The sequence below is a fragment of the Phodopus roborovskii genome, unplaced genomic scaffold, assembly GCF_943737965.1.
Source record: "Phodopus roborovskii unplaced genomic scaffold, PHOROB, whole genome shotgun sequence".
Classification (NCBI taxonomy): domain Eukaryota; kingdom Metazoa; phylum Chordata; class Mammalia; order Rodentia; family Cricetidae; genus Phodopus; species Phodopus roborovskii.
This window is the reverse complement of record NW_026126547.1, coordinates 8,544,609-8,562,257: the sequence shown is the minus strand read 5'-3', so window position 1 is coordinate 8,562,257 and position 17,649 is coordinate 8,544,609.

Genomic DNA, 17,649 nt, shown 5'->3' with positions numbered 1-17,649 from the left:
TAGCTTTCACTGACGTACATATATTAAAGGTAATCCCAATGGTCTTAAAGACCCATCCTCATTACCTTTCTTTCCTTCTAGATCTACAACTAGATGTACATTCCAGAAAAGATTATGAGTAGGGAGAAGGAAAACTGCTTGTAACAAAATGGTGTTGCAATGTGGCTTATGAGAACATCCACTTAAAATTTAACAAAAGATTTAGAAAGGGTTTTAGAAACAAAAGAACAGAGACAAGCAAGCCTTCTTGGTAACAACATTTTTTTCTCAGTTGGACTATGTCTAGAGACAAGCAGAAATTTGCACTGCTCCTTTAAGGGAGGTTTCCTGACTCAGCATAGCAGCAAAAAACAGCATAGCTTTTAAGAAGCACTGCTAACAATTCAATGGTGTGTATGAGCCGCTGATTAAAAAAAAAAAAAATAGAGCAAAGCTGGGACATTAGTGGCACATGCCTTTATTCCAGCACTTCGGAGGCAGAGGCAAGCAGATATTTTCAAAGTAACCTGGTGTACAGAGTAAATTCCAGGCAGCCAAAGTTACAGGTTTGAGAAACCCTGTTTCAAAAAAATGAAAAAATAAAAGTAGAAGAAATAAAGTAATACAAAAAAGCCACATGAAGATGGAAAGCACACAGAGTCTGGATACTGTATGCTATGATGTTGTCTTTAAATTGCTCAATTACTAAGAAAGAAATAATTGTTACAATACAATTGATTATTAGTGCTGCTGAATTAATCCAATTTATGTATTTTAAAAATCTTTTAACTCCAAATATTAAGTCTAAGGACAGGTTAATGGGGAAAAGATTGTCTATTTTTGTTTCCACAGAAAATGAAAAGCTGTGGATTCCTTACACACTAACATAGTTTGATCAAACAAGACCCCCTGAAACAGTATCCCAGGTGAACCAACATTCAAAACAGCTGAGACAAGGCAGCCTTGCAGACCACTACAGCCAGGATTTCTGCATCTTATTAGGATCCCCAAGACAGTGCCCCCTACCAGCAGGAAGTAGTTTGAAAAGAACAACTCTCAAATTCCCAAATATTGTTTATAAATGTCTGTTTTCATTTAAATGGGTTGGTTATAAATGGTTAATGACCACAACCAATCTCTTTAAAGTTAAAAGATGGATTATGGTCTAGATATGAATACTATGTTTTGGAATGGATTTTAATTTATTGATATAAATGTAAGGTTAAATTGTTTAGGTATTGTGTTTATATAGCTCATTTAAAAATGAAATGTATCTCCAGGCCCTCTCTCCAGTAAGGTAAGACCACTTGAAAATACATAATTTAGTACAGATTATAGAAAGTTACCTATGATAGTCAAAATTAGAGTTAAGTTACTTAGGTTTTCAAGATGTATTTAAGATGTATTTGAGATGGATAGGCATTCTTAAAACCTTTCAAAGACCTACAGAATATGGCATTTAAAATGGGTTAGGGTTTTTCTTAACAGCGAGACATAACTACTCCTGTCAACAACACCTATTTCAGAAAGAAAGATGTACATCGAAGAAACTCATTGTGGAGTTTACTTCCAATATGGCAAAACTAGACATTTGGGCAAGAATCTGTTCTTGTCTGAACTGTTTGACTTTATGTTATATAAACTGGACATGCAGGACACACAGGAAAATGACTGCTGATACAAGATGGACATTGCTACAGGGTTCCTGCTTCATGAAAGAGTGTTCCAGACAGTTTGCAGGACACAGAGAAAGGTGACTGACAAACCTCCCATACAGGTGGACAGTTTAAAGTTTCCAGATTTGCTCAGGAGACTGTCAGCACACTGTGGCCTATAGGCTGAAGATGGAACATTACAGAAAAACTCCAGGGGACTGACCAGGCAATGAGTTGTCTCTGTCATTTCTAGAGTTTATATATTATCCTTGTGTGGTCTTTGATGGAGTTGAAGACAGGTAGTTAGGTTATAGTTTTCCTTAGTTAGGATTAAAGATAAGTTAAATATAGGACTTTAGACTCACAAAGATAGGATAGATGATGGAATATGTTCTTTAAATCTTGCTAAATGTTAATGGACTAAATATTGTTAACTGTGGTTCTTATTTGTTAACGGTTTTGTTATATATCTTATTATGTTAAGGTTAAAACCCTTCTTTTTATTTAGACAGAAAAGAGGAGATGATGGGAGATGTCATTCTGTAAATATGTTTCTCTTATGGGTTAATGAATAGAACTATGTAGGCCAATAGGAAAGCAAGATAGGCGGGACTAGAAGACAAGGAAGATTAAGGAAGTAGTAGGTAGGAATTTCAAGATGTAGTACAACAGGTAGATCACCAGGCTCTCTCTACAGTAAGATAGCACCAAGTGGAAATTCTTAGATTGATAGAAATGGATTAATATTTAAGACAGTGCTAGCCAATAAGAAATGCTAGTAATAGCTAACAGCTTTATATCTAATGTAGCATCTCTGTGTGTTATTTGGGGCTGGCATAAAACTGCTTGAAACAATGACCCATGAATTATATATTCTAAATACAAAAAAAATTAAAAAAGAGTGCTCAACAAGCAAAGTAGTTATATAGGTGGATATACCTAAGTGACTTCTGTGACCTATGTTTTTAGAGACAGGTTTTTTTCTGTGTAGCTTTGAAGTTTATCCTAGCACTCTGTATTTTAGATTGGCATCAAACTCACAGAGATCTTCCTGACTCTGCCTCCCAAGTGCTGAGCCTACAAATAGTTTTAACTCAGAAAACAAATTAAAATTATTTCCTTTAGCCATACCTTTGCTGTAGTCTAGTCCCCTATTGCTTGCCTTTTTATTTTTTAAAGGCAAATATTTTCTTTCATTCAATAAGGGTAACTATCTAACTATGCCCTCACAGCTAAGTATTGTGTACAGATGACAACAAACATTTTGAGCTCTGTTCTATACCCAAAGCTATAATTACAAATGCAACCACCATACAGCTCAACAATAAGTATTTTTAAATCTTTTGACATCTGATTATAGCGGGGATTCCAATTATGAGTTACAAAATTCTTGTTATCTTGTATAAGAAGACTCCTTCCAAATCCACAAAAGGTATTCCATTTCCCCCTCAAATCTTTTAAATACATAGCCCATGTTATACTTTTCACTCATAAGAAAAATCCATTAAAATCAAACTAAATAAAGAAGTTTCCAATATCATGAAATATAAATCTGAAGAAGTTAGTTTATATATAACAAGTTAACAATAGACACACAAATGAATTTAACACAAAAGCAGACACAGATAAAGGAACACACAAGTATTTTAATTTAGTGGTAGGAAGATGGTTCAGTGTAGAAAAGCACTTGTCATTCAAGATCTTAATTGAGATCCCCAGAACGTACATACAAATCAGGCACAGTATCACAAGTATCTGTAATCCCAATGTGCCATAAGAGAAAGGAAAGTTGAGCTAGGAGAGTCTCTAGAAGTTGGAATGACAACTAACTTGTTTGAAATCTTCAGCAAACAGGTGCAAAAAGCTATAATAGCAAAGGCTGACACTTGCAGACTGTTTTTTTTAACCTCCATGAGTGTCAGCACCAGTATAGAAAACACAAAAGGCAAGCATGTGCACACACACACACACACACTTACACACACACACACACACACACACACACATTTCATTTATTGCAATGGGGGAGATTAATGAATTGGGAAAAGCATGATGTGAGGAAAATTAATCAACTAATATCCTATGCCCCATTCATATCTGCCCTCAAATACCTCCACTCAATTTCAGATGTAAGTATGTCATTCTATACCACGTGATCTGGAAACTTAATCTCTCAGCAATCCTTGCAGCCTATTAAATATTGTAATTCCTTTGCCTAAATTTCTTTGCATGATTCCACCACAAGAACTTGGTTCCTGTTACTCCAACTGTTTACAATGTTATTAATCATCCTTTGTCTGTGTTAGAAATTCCTCTGCTGTAAATACTTTATTAAATCTCAGTTACCTGCAATATCCTCCGCAATGCACAAGTGGGGCTGGCCAGTGAACTGATGTTGATTTTGGAAAAACATTCACTGTACACCTTTCATTTAGTACCTACTATAAAAGTATAGAACTGCATAAGATATTAGATATGGTGATGGTAAATAGGACCTACTGTCTGCCCTAAAGTAGCTCCATACCCTAGTGGTTGAGCCCGTTTGACCTATAAGAAAAAAAATACTATGTAAAAGGATCTGGATGCACTTAGCTTGAGAAACAGATCCATTAAGGATGATTTTATAAGAGACTGTGATCACAAAAAGGTTAGCAAAGGCATGGCATTAAAGTACTCTCAATCTTTCTGAAATCCTAAAAAGGCTATTAAGCCACTATAAGAATAATATGTGTCTATAAATAGCTGTTACTATGAAGTAGGTTAATGCCGGGTACACGATTATTATCTCTGTAACTATTTCGATATAAAAAGCCTCAATTTGTTTACAGTTATTTTTCCCTCTCCAGACTGTGTGATGATATTCTTTTACCTAGCACTGTGTTTACTGCAGATTTAACATTTTAATTTTATTAGTGCTTGGTAATAAATATGAGAGATATTTATCTGGCATAATCTGATATCAACTTGAAAGTGAATAGTACATGTTATATAACACCCTTCTACAAAGCATATCTGAAACTTAAAGCTGATCTGACACATTAATAATTATTCAAATGCTTCTGTACAGTTTTTATGCTAAACATAACTGAGGAAGTCATTTTGATTCCTGAGGGATAGGCATATTCTGTGAGGCAAAGTCACACTTCAGCAAAGGAGATGAATTTAGACCTTTAGAAGTTGTGACATTTGCATATAAATTTAAACTTTGCCTCTGAGCAGTAAGAATGAATTAATAATTCAATTGAAATATTTGAAAGATATGTCTTATAAGAAATATGGTACTGAAAGATATTATATAGTGGTAATACAGTGGGAAATATGTTCCTCTTAAAACCAATTTGCGTTTCAGAAAAACAAGGAATGTGGTGTCCATGCAAGTTTTAGTATATATCTGAAGTATAAATCACTAATAAGAAACCACTCCAAAGCAGAAGTATTGTCATGCCAATTAAGGTTGCTATGCTAATTTATCAATAGATAAAAACCATCCTATTTTTAATTAAAAATAAAATTAATAGAAAAAATAAATATTATCCTCATGTCTCTTAAGTATGTAAAGTTTAAAAGCAAAGTTATCCCAGTTAAATTCAAATTTGACAGAAAACTTGATGGTATTAGTTACAGAAGATTTTCTAAGTTATTGATTTAGGTCAGAAGAGACTGAGGAGACATAAATCCTCCAGAGATATCTTCCCAACATTAATTAAAGATTTCTCAAAATAAATCTGTGTGCACATAATTATGCTGTTAATATGCAGGTATGTCAAGAAATAGATTGGCAACATACATAGATGCTATATGACTAGAATTGCTCCAATTGAAACTTAGTTAATTCAGCTAATAAGCCATTGAGGAGCCTCAATTGTATTTTTGTTTTGTTTTGTTTGTAGAGACAAGGTTTCTCTGTGTTTCTTTGTAGACCAGATTGCCCTCCACACAGATACCTTCCTGCCTTTGCCTCCTGAGTGCTGGAATTAAAGGTGTGTACCATCACTATGCTGGTATCGACTGTATTATTAGTTAAAATCTAATTACATTAGTTTAGAGAAATTTGATTTGTATCAAACTGAAAGATTACTTAGAGATTATAAATCTCTAAGAATTAACTGAAAACAGGAAAAAAAATTACATAAAATAACATAAACTATTGGAAGATTTTATCAAAACATTTCCTTTTTTGTTTTGTTTTGTTTTGTTTTGTTTTGTTTTGTTTTTTGCATTTTCTTCCCCTAATGTTTATCTCTGTGTTACTTATTTGGCAATTACTGAAAGAAATTCTGCTTGTGTGAGAAGAGATTTTGAGCGCTATAAAGTTCTGTGCACAGGATGATGTTTTTATTTGAAATGTCTTTATAGACTTACTTTGCTATACTAAACTGAACCATCCTTGGTGCTTTTTCATTCTGTGTCCCAGATTCTAAAAAAGTCTGGAGAAATGAACTAGAGAAACAACAGAACAGGTTTGGGGCAGTTAAATGAGTCATCCTGCCAGGAGTTGAGAAGCTCAGAATGCCAGAGTAGGTAGTATGCACATCAGTGAAGAACAAAGACTCAATTGGAAGTTGGTAAAATTTCCATTACAATCTGAAAGAGAGTCCAGTTACATTCTCCCCAGATCAACAAATTTGAGTTCTGCAATTTAAAGTTAATACACTAATTTATTTGGTTAAAGATTATTTTACCTGCAGAACAAGGCTACAACATGTTTATTACTGTTGGATTTATAGCGGGGATACAGAGGGGATCTATAGATTCATATGGGAAAAATCTGCACTGAGATGATGAGAAGAGGAATATTTAACATTATAGATAAGGTAACATGGACAAAGCAGCTGTAATTGTTAAGTAGATAAATGCCATTCAAGCCAACCTGAGGACTTTGCACTGGGACAGGTGTAAATAAAGTGAGCATAATGTTATTTCTCTCCCAGTTCCAGTGTTAAAAATCTGCAAGTATGTGTGAAAGATTCTTCTGTAAAAAGAGAGTACTTGATAGAATAGAGCCTCATGAATACACTATAAGGCTACACAAATGATTCTCAGAGTCTGCTACAAATATAGAATAAGGAGACCAGGACACATCTCAAACTGGCAATAGAACTTTGGGTTGGGCATGTAGTACTATGTAGTACTGAAGTTGCAGGTAGAATACAAGTCACATGCTTATAATCTCTCTTTTTTTAAGTTTAAGTTTGTCTTTATTTATATGGTAGTTACCATTTTAAAGATAAATATCAATAGGTACTCCCACTTACTTAGACCCTCTTTTTTTTTTTAATTTTGTATGTCTTGTTTTTTAACTTATTTTACATATTGATCCCAGATCCCCTCCCTTCTTCCCTTCCTTCCTCTCTCCCTCTCTCCCATGTCCCCCAACCATCCTCCCATCCCTCCCACCCCCACTTCACAGCTAGAAGGAAACCTTCCAGGAGAGGTCAACAAAATCTGTCAAGTCATTTGAAGTAGTTACAAAACAAACACCAAAGAGTCTTCTTTGAGTAATAGTACTGTAGTGGTGCTACAGACTACTTCATTATATATATACAGGGAGATAATTAATATATTTATTGAATTTAGACTTGATAGTTTGGACATTAAATTGTCTTGCAATTTCATTATGATAAATTATAGAGTTGGATTGTTTCCATTTTTTCTATTGTGTTTTCCTTAACTAAACTAACTGTACCTATTCTTTTCATGCTGATACATTAAACGTATCAGTCTGCATACAATTATTATGGATGCTAAATAGATTTGTGGAGGCTGCTTAAATCTTTTCTAGAGACCCTTTTTAAGGTTGCTAAATCGCTAAGTCTAAAATAAAGCCATTTGAAGGGCTCTGTCTAAAGCTGTTGTTAGAAAATCCTTGATCTCACCACTTCATCTTAAAGGATTTTACATTAAGCAAAAGACGTAGTATGCCACGAACATTAAATGAGGGATTTTATCTTTCAATATGTGGGTCTGGAAACTTTACAGCTGCACATGTAGTTAGACAGTTAAACAACACAGACAGCTAGCTACCCATGCCTTAATGCTTTCTTATCAAGACCTTTGCTTTTACAACAATGGGTTCTTCCTTTTTCTTCTTCCAAAGACACATCTTCCTGCGCCCCCCCCCAAAAAAAAAAATCCACTCCTTAAAAAGATCAAGGCTTCCCATGGGGATTCAAGGAAGCCTGGCACATCTCTTTGAGGCAGGACCAAGGCCCTCGTAGGATTTGGTATATAAAATGAAAAAAAAAAATTGTTTTAAAAGAAAAGAGAAAAAAACCAACAACAAAAATAAAAGACACATCTTTTCTTATACCCTGTATGATACTACATGCCTGTCAACCCTGCACTACTATTATAGATTAAGGCTGAAATGTATAAGCTTGATTTCAGCCTGTGATACAAATTGAGATACCTTCTCAAAATATATAAAATTAGAAGCAATATGAATTCCTCTGTTTTCTCCAATCAGGTATTCAGATTCCAAAATCAAAATTAACGGTCACAGCTGGAGCACAGGTAGGATACTCAGTTTTGGTTTCTCATTCCCCACCAGTCATATCAGGGTCTACCTAGAATACTCACTTAATTGTATTCTGTATAGGAACTGACATTGAATGTTCTAATATAACAGCTGGTACAACAGACTTGTCTTTGTAACTTTCTCATTCTTACTTTTAAGTCTGCTCAGTGAAATGACATTATGGAAGAAATACAGAAACAAACCAATTGTCTTGTTGCTTTAACAATGGGCTAAGCCTGCTCAGAGATACTCATTTATCACAGCATAGTGCCCTTCCAGAGGTCACATTCTAGCTCCATAGAATGGATAACAGGAATGGAGAGAATAGTATCGTCATATGAGCTGGGGTTTGCTTTTCTCCTTTACTTGAAGGGAAAGAGACTAGAGCCTAAAGGCTAATTGACTACATAAACACAGGTAAGGTAGTAGTTTTTATGATTACAAAAAACTGGGGTAAGCACTAAATCCAGTCATTTGGTAAGCCTCCATATTGTACTCTATTTAAATATGAGCAAAATGAAAGAAACATAAGTGAATATGTCAAAGAGGTTGCAATATATTTTTTTTTTTAGTTTCAATTTGTATTTAAATTTAGCTCCACCTTCTGGAGTTACTGGGAAGTTTTGAATTTAACTGATTGTACTCCAAAGATAAAATGAATTTTATAAGCTGAGAAAAATTTGTGGGACTCAATAACGTTCAAAATAAAATTGTTGCTGATACTACTGATGACCTAGTATTGTCCAGCTCTGTCTCTTCCAGCATCCTATTGTTCCATGTCCAAGTTGAACCATAGGCAAGCTCAGTACACTTGTTTAATTGTTGTGAATCTCAAAAGAAACTATTTTCTCTGAACATTCGTCTATTTCCAACTTTTCCAACAGTGTTTCTGACATATCCTGAAAGAGTTTTGGGAGAGGTGAACAGTTTTCAGTTCAATTATCATCAATTCTATTATATACTGAAACAACACATGCTAATTACAAGTATATAAATAACCCCACAGTAACTACAAAGCAATAAAATATACTTAAATAAGTCTTAAAATTCAAGGATAAAATAACATATACATATACTTTTATTTGAAATTTTATAAAACATCAATGGTGTTATGGTTTTTTTCTCTTTCTATGACCATCAGAACATCTTTTAAAGCTATGAATACTTTCCTAATTTGGAAATTATATAACTGGGTTCATCCTTGTGGTCCTGAAAACAGTTGATTGTAGACCAGTAATAGGTCTTGCTATTGCTCTTTCTATTTTATATAAATGATGCTCTCTTTACATTAAATCCCTAGGCCTAGTTGAATTCTTCTTTAAATGATGTAAAGATAGTATTCAGGCCTCTCTTATTTACATTTTCTCACTTTAGAAAAAGTTTCACATTCATTCTATTGGAATCCTTGAATGTTGTATAATAGAACTTCATTTAGTCTAGGAATACGAATATATAATTCACAATCCTCTTATAAAAGTTTAAAATTGTGTTATGTTGCTTTCAAAGAAGAATAATATCCAGAGGATCATGTATTTAAAATCTTGTTACTCAGGTGCTGGTGTTTTGGAAGACATGGTAAACTTCTAAAAGGTGTAGTCTTGACAGAGCAAGCATAATTGACATCAGGATTTGAGAATTTACTGCTTTCTTCCACTTCTAGGTAATTGTTCTGTTTCATATGTGTGGTGAATCCTTCAGCTTCCTGCTCTTGTTGCCTGCTGCCTTTACTCCCTCAATTATTATGGCTTCTCCTTTGGAGAGACAAGAAAATGAATTATTTCTTCCATCATCATGGCATTTTAACCACAGGAAATATTTTATAAGCTTAGTCTTTTATTTGAAGAAATAGAAGTTTTCTGGTTGTTCTGAGATAAAACTAAAGTATTTTTCCCATCTTTTACTTTGTAATTTCATTTTACATTTCAGCCAGTTTTCCCTCCCACCTCCTGTCTCCCCACACAGCCCATCCCCCAGTCCATTCCTCCTCATGGGTAAGAGCTCCCATGAGAAGTCAACAAAGCCTAGTGGAATGGATTGGGGCAAGACAAAGCCCCTCTCCCATACATTAAGGTGGAGCATGGTATCCCACCATAAGAAGTAGGCTCCAACAAGCTAGTTCATGTACCAAGTTTGCATCGTGGTCCTACTGCCAGGGGCCCCTTAGCCAGTCTAAGCTTCATAACAGTCTCCTGCACACATAGCACCTAGTTCAGTCCCTTGAAGTCTCCTGAGTTGTCAGTCTAGAGTTTATGAGTTTCCATGAGCTTGGTTCATCTGTCTCTGTAGATTTCCCCTCCATGATCTTGACCTGCCTTACTCATATATTCTCCTCTCTTTCTCTTCCACTGCAGTCCTGGAGCTTGAGCTGGTTCTTAGTTGCGGATCTCTGCAACTGGTTCTGTAAGAATGGAAAAATACAAACTAACTCTCCACTGACCACAGGAAGCTAGAAGCTTAAATCTTAAATTCCAGACCCTGCCCTAAGTGAGTAAATAGGCAAAAGGTCACATTCTTTTCTGTACTCACAAAATCTGTGAGTATGTGAGTTTGTTGCCCGACCCAGGAACCCTTGTGAATGCAAACCTCCGGGGCTATATGAAACTGATTGGTCTATGGGACCCGGGCTTGGATGGTTTGAATTGATTGGTCTGCACCTCGCAGGCTGGGGATGCTATGAGATGATTGGTTTATGATGTGTGGGCTATCTTACTTCCACCCTTGTGGTCCCTAGCCCTCTGCCCCTGAGTAGTGCATGACTGTAGACCCCAGTGCACTTGGAATATAAAAGACCTCATGGTTTTACATCAAGAGTGCTTCTCATGAGTGATTTGGGGTGACCGCCTTTCCTGAGTGGGAGTGTGAAGTTCCACGTTCTCAGGTCTTTCAATTCCATCACTTACTGGATGAAACCTCTATGATGATAGTTGTGGTATTTGCCAGGGACTATTCCAGGCAGATATGGGTGTCCTTGGGATAAGGGTTCTTGAAGACTAGGTGTGTAAGGATTTGGAGGTGGCAAACAGAAACAAACACAGAGGTAGTTTGAGTCTGAGTATATTTTATAGTTCTCAAGCATGTTATTTTATAGAGATATTTTCTCCGGGGATGTTATTGTTAAACAAACCTAAACACAGGACATTATTGTTACTTGACGCAGTGATGCAGAAATACAAAACATGACATCATACAAAATTGTCCTTGGTTAATCAAAACATAGAACCATCCTTGGATAAGATAGAACCATCCAAGTCTAACCACATATTTCTTAAATCAAATTAATATATTTTTGTGGTCAGTTGTTGTTTAACATCTATTACCTAGTTCTTATGAGTTTTTTTTTTTTAATATTGAGCTATCTTAACTATTTCAAATCTTTCTTATTAAAAGCTTTGTTACCAGACATCGATGTCACATGTTCAGCCATATAAAATTTTATTGTTGGGGAAGTTTGTACTTTGTATTTGTATTTATATGAGTGATGTGAATGATTTGGAAAGTACTGTTTTTTCCTGAGATGAGGTCATGATTACTGACCCCCACCTCAGGGGATGATTTCTTTTCCATATCTCTCACTTGAAATATCAGCGTAGACTTTCAGAAACAGTTCGTTAATGTGATAAAAAAAAAAATGGAAGAAAGAAAGAAAGAAAAAAGAAAATGTAAAAGTTGCCACAAGAACACGAGAATCACACCCCAAATATTTTTCTCTGGCTGAGAGTTTTCGCAACTGTTTCCAGGAAACCTCCTTCTTTTGAAGTTATTGCCTCACTCTGTGGTACTTGTCATACAAAATCTACTGGATTTTGTGTGACAGGCATTCACTGATCTGATTACAGGGGTAGACCAGTTTAAGCATCCTCTCCCCTACTGTTAGAGAATTAGTTGGGGTCCTTTTTATGGATTCCTGGAAGTTACACTAGCACTGGGCTTCTCCCTAAACACATATTGGCTCTTTCTATTGAGATATCTCCTTCCTTGTTCTTCTACTGCATCCTTTCCTGCTTCAGCCATCTCATTCCTTCCTATTCTCTCCCCCCTCCACTTCCTATACACTTTCTCCCAGTTTCCTCTCTAGATTTCATCTAATTTCCATTTCCAGGACATCTATGTGTATCTTTTATGGCCCTCATTGTTATCTAGCTTCTCTGGAGCCTGGGATTGTAGTCTGATTATCCTCTGCTTTACAGTCAACTTGTGAGTGATTACTTACTGTGCTTCTCTTTCTGAGTCTCAGTTACCTTACTCAGGATTTTTTTGTTTTTGTTTTTGTTTTCTGTTTGTTTATTTCTTCATTTTGCTTTGCTTTTAGTTCCGTCCATTGGCCTGAAAATTTCTTGAAGAAAATTATTTAATAGAAAGTAGGAGAAATGTTATAAGAGCATTAAGATATTAAGATAAAATAAGGCTGCAGAAAAGGCTCCAGGTCTCAGTGCTTGCTGATGTTCCAAAGATCCAAACTTAGGATCTTAGGAGTGAAAGCCACCATACTCTGTCCTTCCTTTCCCACTTTTGTTATACTATGAGGAGTGAAGGAACCAGTAAGATATTGGGACAAAACTATGCTTGTATGATTTTTTTTTCAAATTTCATCTTCATTATTTTGCATACTTTTAATTTGTAAAGAAAACAAACAAACAAAAGTTCATATTATACAATACACAACCTTGTTATTCTTTTGGGTGGGTGATTCCTGCCTTAAGTTACCAAACACAGGATAGAAGATATCCTCTAGACATAAATTGTAATAAGTTTTCCTTTGTCCGACCAGGCTGCTCCCAAATAATGATATGGAGACTTATTTTTAATTGTGCAAATGTGGCCTTTAACTTAGGCTTGTCTCAACTATCTCTTATAATTTAGATTAAGCCATAATTTTTTTAATTTATTTTTCAATTTTTCTTTTGTTTTTTTTTTTTTATATAAAGCTATTAGCCTGTTACTACTTTTTCTTATTGGCAAGTTCTGTCTTAGATATTAAACCATTTCTATTAGTCTAAGTATTTCCACATAGTCTTATCTTACAGGAGAAATGGCTCAGAGTTCTACCCTGTTGCTCCTGCACCTTGAAAATCCTCTCTACTGTATCCTGAATTCCTAAGTCATGATTTATTTTTATTTATTTTATATAACCAAGTCCATTTAAATGAAAACAAATATTTATAGACAATATGTGGGAATTTGGGCATCGTTCTTTCCAAACTACTTCCTGCTGGTAAGGGACTCTATCTAAGAAGATGCAGAAATCCTGGCTGTAGTCTGTAAGGATGCTTTGTCCATCTGTTTTGAATATAGGATCACCTGGTACTCTGTTTCAGGTGGTCTGGCTTGATCAAACCACATTAGTCTGGAAGGAATCCACATCTTTTCATTTCTGTGGAAACAAAAATAGAAATCCTTTTTCCCAGTAACTTGTCATTGAACTTAAATTTTGGAGACAAAGCATTTTTTTTTTAATTTAATTTATTATTTTACATGTCGATCCCAGTTCCCTCTCCCTCCCTCACTCCCTCCCTCCCTTTTACCCTCTCTGCCCTCACACATGCAATCTAACCCCCCTCACCTCCCATCCCCCCACACCAATTCCATATGTAGGAGAATGCCATCCAGTTGGGGTCATGGAGGTCTGACAGGTCATGTGAAGTAAGGACTAGGGATTCTCTCCTGTCTCTAGGTTAGGCAGTATCCCTCCATGGGGGATGTGTTCGCAATGTCATTTTCTGCACCAGGGATACATCCTGGCTCCACTGTCTGAGGCCCCTTAGACTGCTCAGTCCTTCTTGCTGAGACCCATATTCAGGAGGTCCTGAGTTAGTCCCATGCTGGCATCCCAGCTATCAGTCTGGTGGCCCGTTAGCTCGTCCTTGTTCAGGTAAGTTGTCTCTATGTGTTTTTGCCACCTGGTCTTGTCCTCTCCATCTGCATCTGAGTTCTACTTTGACACAGTGTTTATGTATGGTGTTTGCTCCTGTTTCCAACAGGCATTAGTTGAGGGCTCCATGGATAAGTTAGTTGTTGATCTCAGTCTCCTGGAAGGGTATTTATGATGGCCTTTCCACGGAAGCTCAAATTGTTAGTTGGGAGAAGTCTTGTAGTTCTCTAGACCTTTCTTTGTGTTCAATTTTATCTTCAAACAAATACTGGCTCCCTCTTTTATGTTTTGTCTCTCTTTCTCTCTCTCTCTCTGTCTCTCTCTCTTTCCTGTATTCTATTCCTAACCAGGCTCACTCTTACTGGTTGCACATGTTTTCCTTCCCCCCCCTTGTTTTCTCTTACTTCTCTCTCCATTTGCTGCCCGCCCCACTTCCCCTGAACTCTGGGAGACTTGTCCCTTACCAGTTCTGTGAGGGACATTATATGAATCTCTTAGAATATACCTTTAATACTAGTTCCTCTGGTGGTGTGAATTATAGGCTGGTGATACATTGATCTAGGTCTAAAATACATTTATGACTGAGTACATACTGTGTTCCTCTTTTTGTGACTGGGTTACCTCATTCAGGATGGTTTCATCAAGGGCCATCCACTTGCCTGCGAATTTCAAAATACCATTATATTTTTTTCTGCAGAGTAGTATTCCATTGTGTAGGTGTGCCACATCTTCATTAACCATACTTAAGTCAAGGGGCATCTAGGTTGTTTCCAGTTTCTTGCTATTACAAATAGTGCTGGTATGAACATAGTTGAATGGATAGCTTTGTTGCATGATTTTGAAACCTTTGGGTATATGCCTAAGAGGGGGATTGCCCGTTCATGTGGCAAACTAATTCCCATTTTTCTGAAGAACTGCGATACCAATCTCCAAAATGACTGTATGAGTTTGCACTCTGACCAGCAGTAGAGGAGTGTTCCCTATTCTCAACATCCTCTCCAACATGAGTCATCATTGGTGTTTCTAATTTTAGCAATTCTGGCAGAAGTAAGATGGTATGTCAAAGTTGTTTTAATTTGCATTTCCCTGATAGCTAAGGATGTGGAGCATTTTCTTAAGTGTCTTTCAGCCTTTTTGATTTCCTCTATTAAGAATTCTTTCTTCAGTTCTGTAACCCATTTTTAATAGGGTTATTTGGTCTTTTGTTGACTAGTTTCTTGCGTTCTTTGTATATTTTGGAGATCAGCCCTTTGTTGGATATAGGATTGGTGAAAATCTTTCCCAGTCTGTGAGCTGCCGTTTGGTCTTGTCCACTGTGACCTTTGCCTTGAAGAAGCTTCTAAGTTTGAAGAGGACCCATTTATTAATTGTTCTCTCAGAGTCTGTGCCCCTAGAGTTATGTTCAGGAAGCAGTCTACTATACCAATTTGTTCAAGGGTACCTCCTACTTTCTCTTCTAACAGGTTCAAAATGACTGGATTGATGTTGAGGTCTTTGATCCATTTGGACTTGAGTTTTGTGCATGGCGACAGACACGGGTCTATCTGCAGTCTTCTACACACCATCATCCAATTGTGCCAGCACCAATTGTTGAAGATGCTGTCCTTGCCCCATTGTATAATTTTAGCTCTTTTGTCGAAAATCAGGTGTTCATAGGTGTGTGGGTTAATATCAAGAGTTTCAAATCGATTCCATTGGTCTACCTGTCTATTTTTATGCCAATACCAGGCAGTTTTCAAAACTATTGCTCTGTAGCAGAGCTTAAAGTCAGGGATGATGATGGCTCCTGAAGTTCTTTTATTGTATAGGGTTGTTTTGGATATCATGGGTCTTTTGTTTTTCCACATAAAGTTGACCTTTAAAGGTCGGTGAAGAATTGTGGTGGGATTTTAATAGGGATTGCATTGAATCTGTAGATTGCTTTCGGTAAGATTGCCATTTTTACTATGTTTATCCTACCTATACAAGAGTATGAGAGATCTTTCCATTTTCTGGTATCTTCTTTAATTTCTTTCTTTAGAGCCACAAAGTTCTTATTATATAGTTCTTTAATTGTTTGGTAAGCGTTACACCAAGATACTTTATGTTGCTTGTGGCTATTATAAAGGGTGATGTTTTTCTGATTTCCTTCTCTGTATCTTTTTCATCTTAAAAATGTAGGGCTACTGATTTTTCGAGTTTATCTTGCATCCTGGTAGTTTGCTGAAGGTGTTTATCAGCTATAGGAGTTCCCTGGTAGAGTTTATTGGGTCGCTTATGTAAACTATCATATCATCTGCAAATTGAGACTATTTGACTTCTTCCTTTCCAATTTGGATCCCCTTGATCTACTTTTGTTAACTTATAGCATTAGCTAGAACTTCTAGTACGATATTGAAGAGATACGGAGAGAGAGGGCAGCCTTGTCTTGTTCCTGATTTTAGATGAATTGGCTTAAGTTTCTCTCCATTCCGTTTGATGTTGGCAGTTGGTTTGCTGTATATTGTTCTTATTATGTTTAGGTATGTTCCTGTTATCCCTGACCTCTCCAAGACATTTATCATGAAGGGGTGTTGAATTTTGTCGAAGGCTTTTTCCGCATCTAGGGAGATAATCATATGGTTTTTCTTTTTCTGTTTGTTTATATGGTGGATCACTTTGATAGATTTTCATATGTTAAACCATCCCTGCATTCCAGGGATGAAGCCTACTTGGTCATGGTGGATGATTTCTCTGATGTATTCTTGAATTCGGTTTGCCAGTATTTTATTGAGTATTTTTGCATCGATGTTCATCAGGGATATTGGTCTGTAGTTTTCTTTCTTAGTTGTGTTTTTGTGAGGCTTGGGTACCAAGGTTATTGTGGCCTCATAAAAAGAGTTTGGCAATGAACCTTCTGTTTCTATCTTGTGGAACTGTTGGAGGAGTATTGGTATTAAGTCTTCCTTGAATGTCTGGTAGAATTCTTCACTGAATCCATCTGGCCCTGGACTTTTTTTGGTTGGAAGGCTTTCGATGACTGCTTATATTTCATTGCGGGTTATAGGTCTATTTAAGTTGTTTGTGTTCTTGATTTAATTTTGGTAAGTGATAGTTATGCAGAAATTTGTCCATTTCCTTTGAATTTTCAATTTTTGTGGAATACAGATTTTCAAAGTGTGACCTGAAAATTGTCTGGATTTCCTCTGTGTCTGTTGTTATGTTCTCCTTTTCATTTTTGATTTTGTTAATTTGCATGTTCTCTCTCTGCTTTTTCGTTAATTTGGATAAAGCTTTGTCTATCTTCTTGATTTTTTTCAAAAAAACAACTCTTCTTGTATTGTTTTCCTGGTTTCTATTTTGTTGATTTCAGCCCTCAAGTTGACTATTTCAAGTTCACTCCAATGGGGTGAATTCGCTTCTCTCTGTTCTAAGGCTTTCATTTGCACTGTTAATTCTCTTATGTGAGTATCCTCAGTTTTCTTCATATGGGCACTTAGTGCAATGAACTTCGCTTGTAACACTGCTTTGAAGATGTCCCATAAGTTCGGGTATGTTGTATCCTCATTCTCGTTGAATATTAGAAAGTTTTTAATTTCTTTCTTTATTTCTTCTTTGACCCAGGAATGGTGCAATTGCACATTGTTCAGTTTCCATGAGTTTGCAGGTTT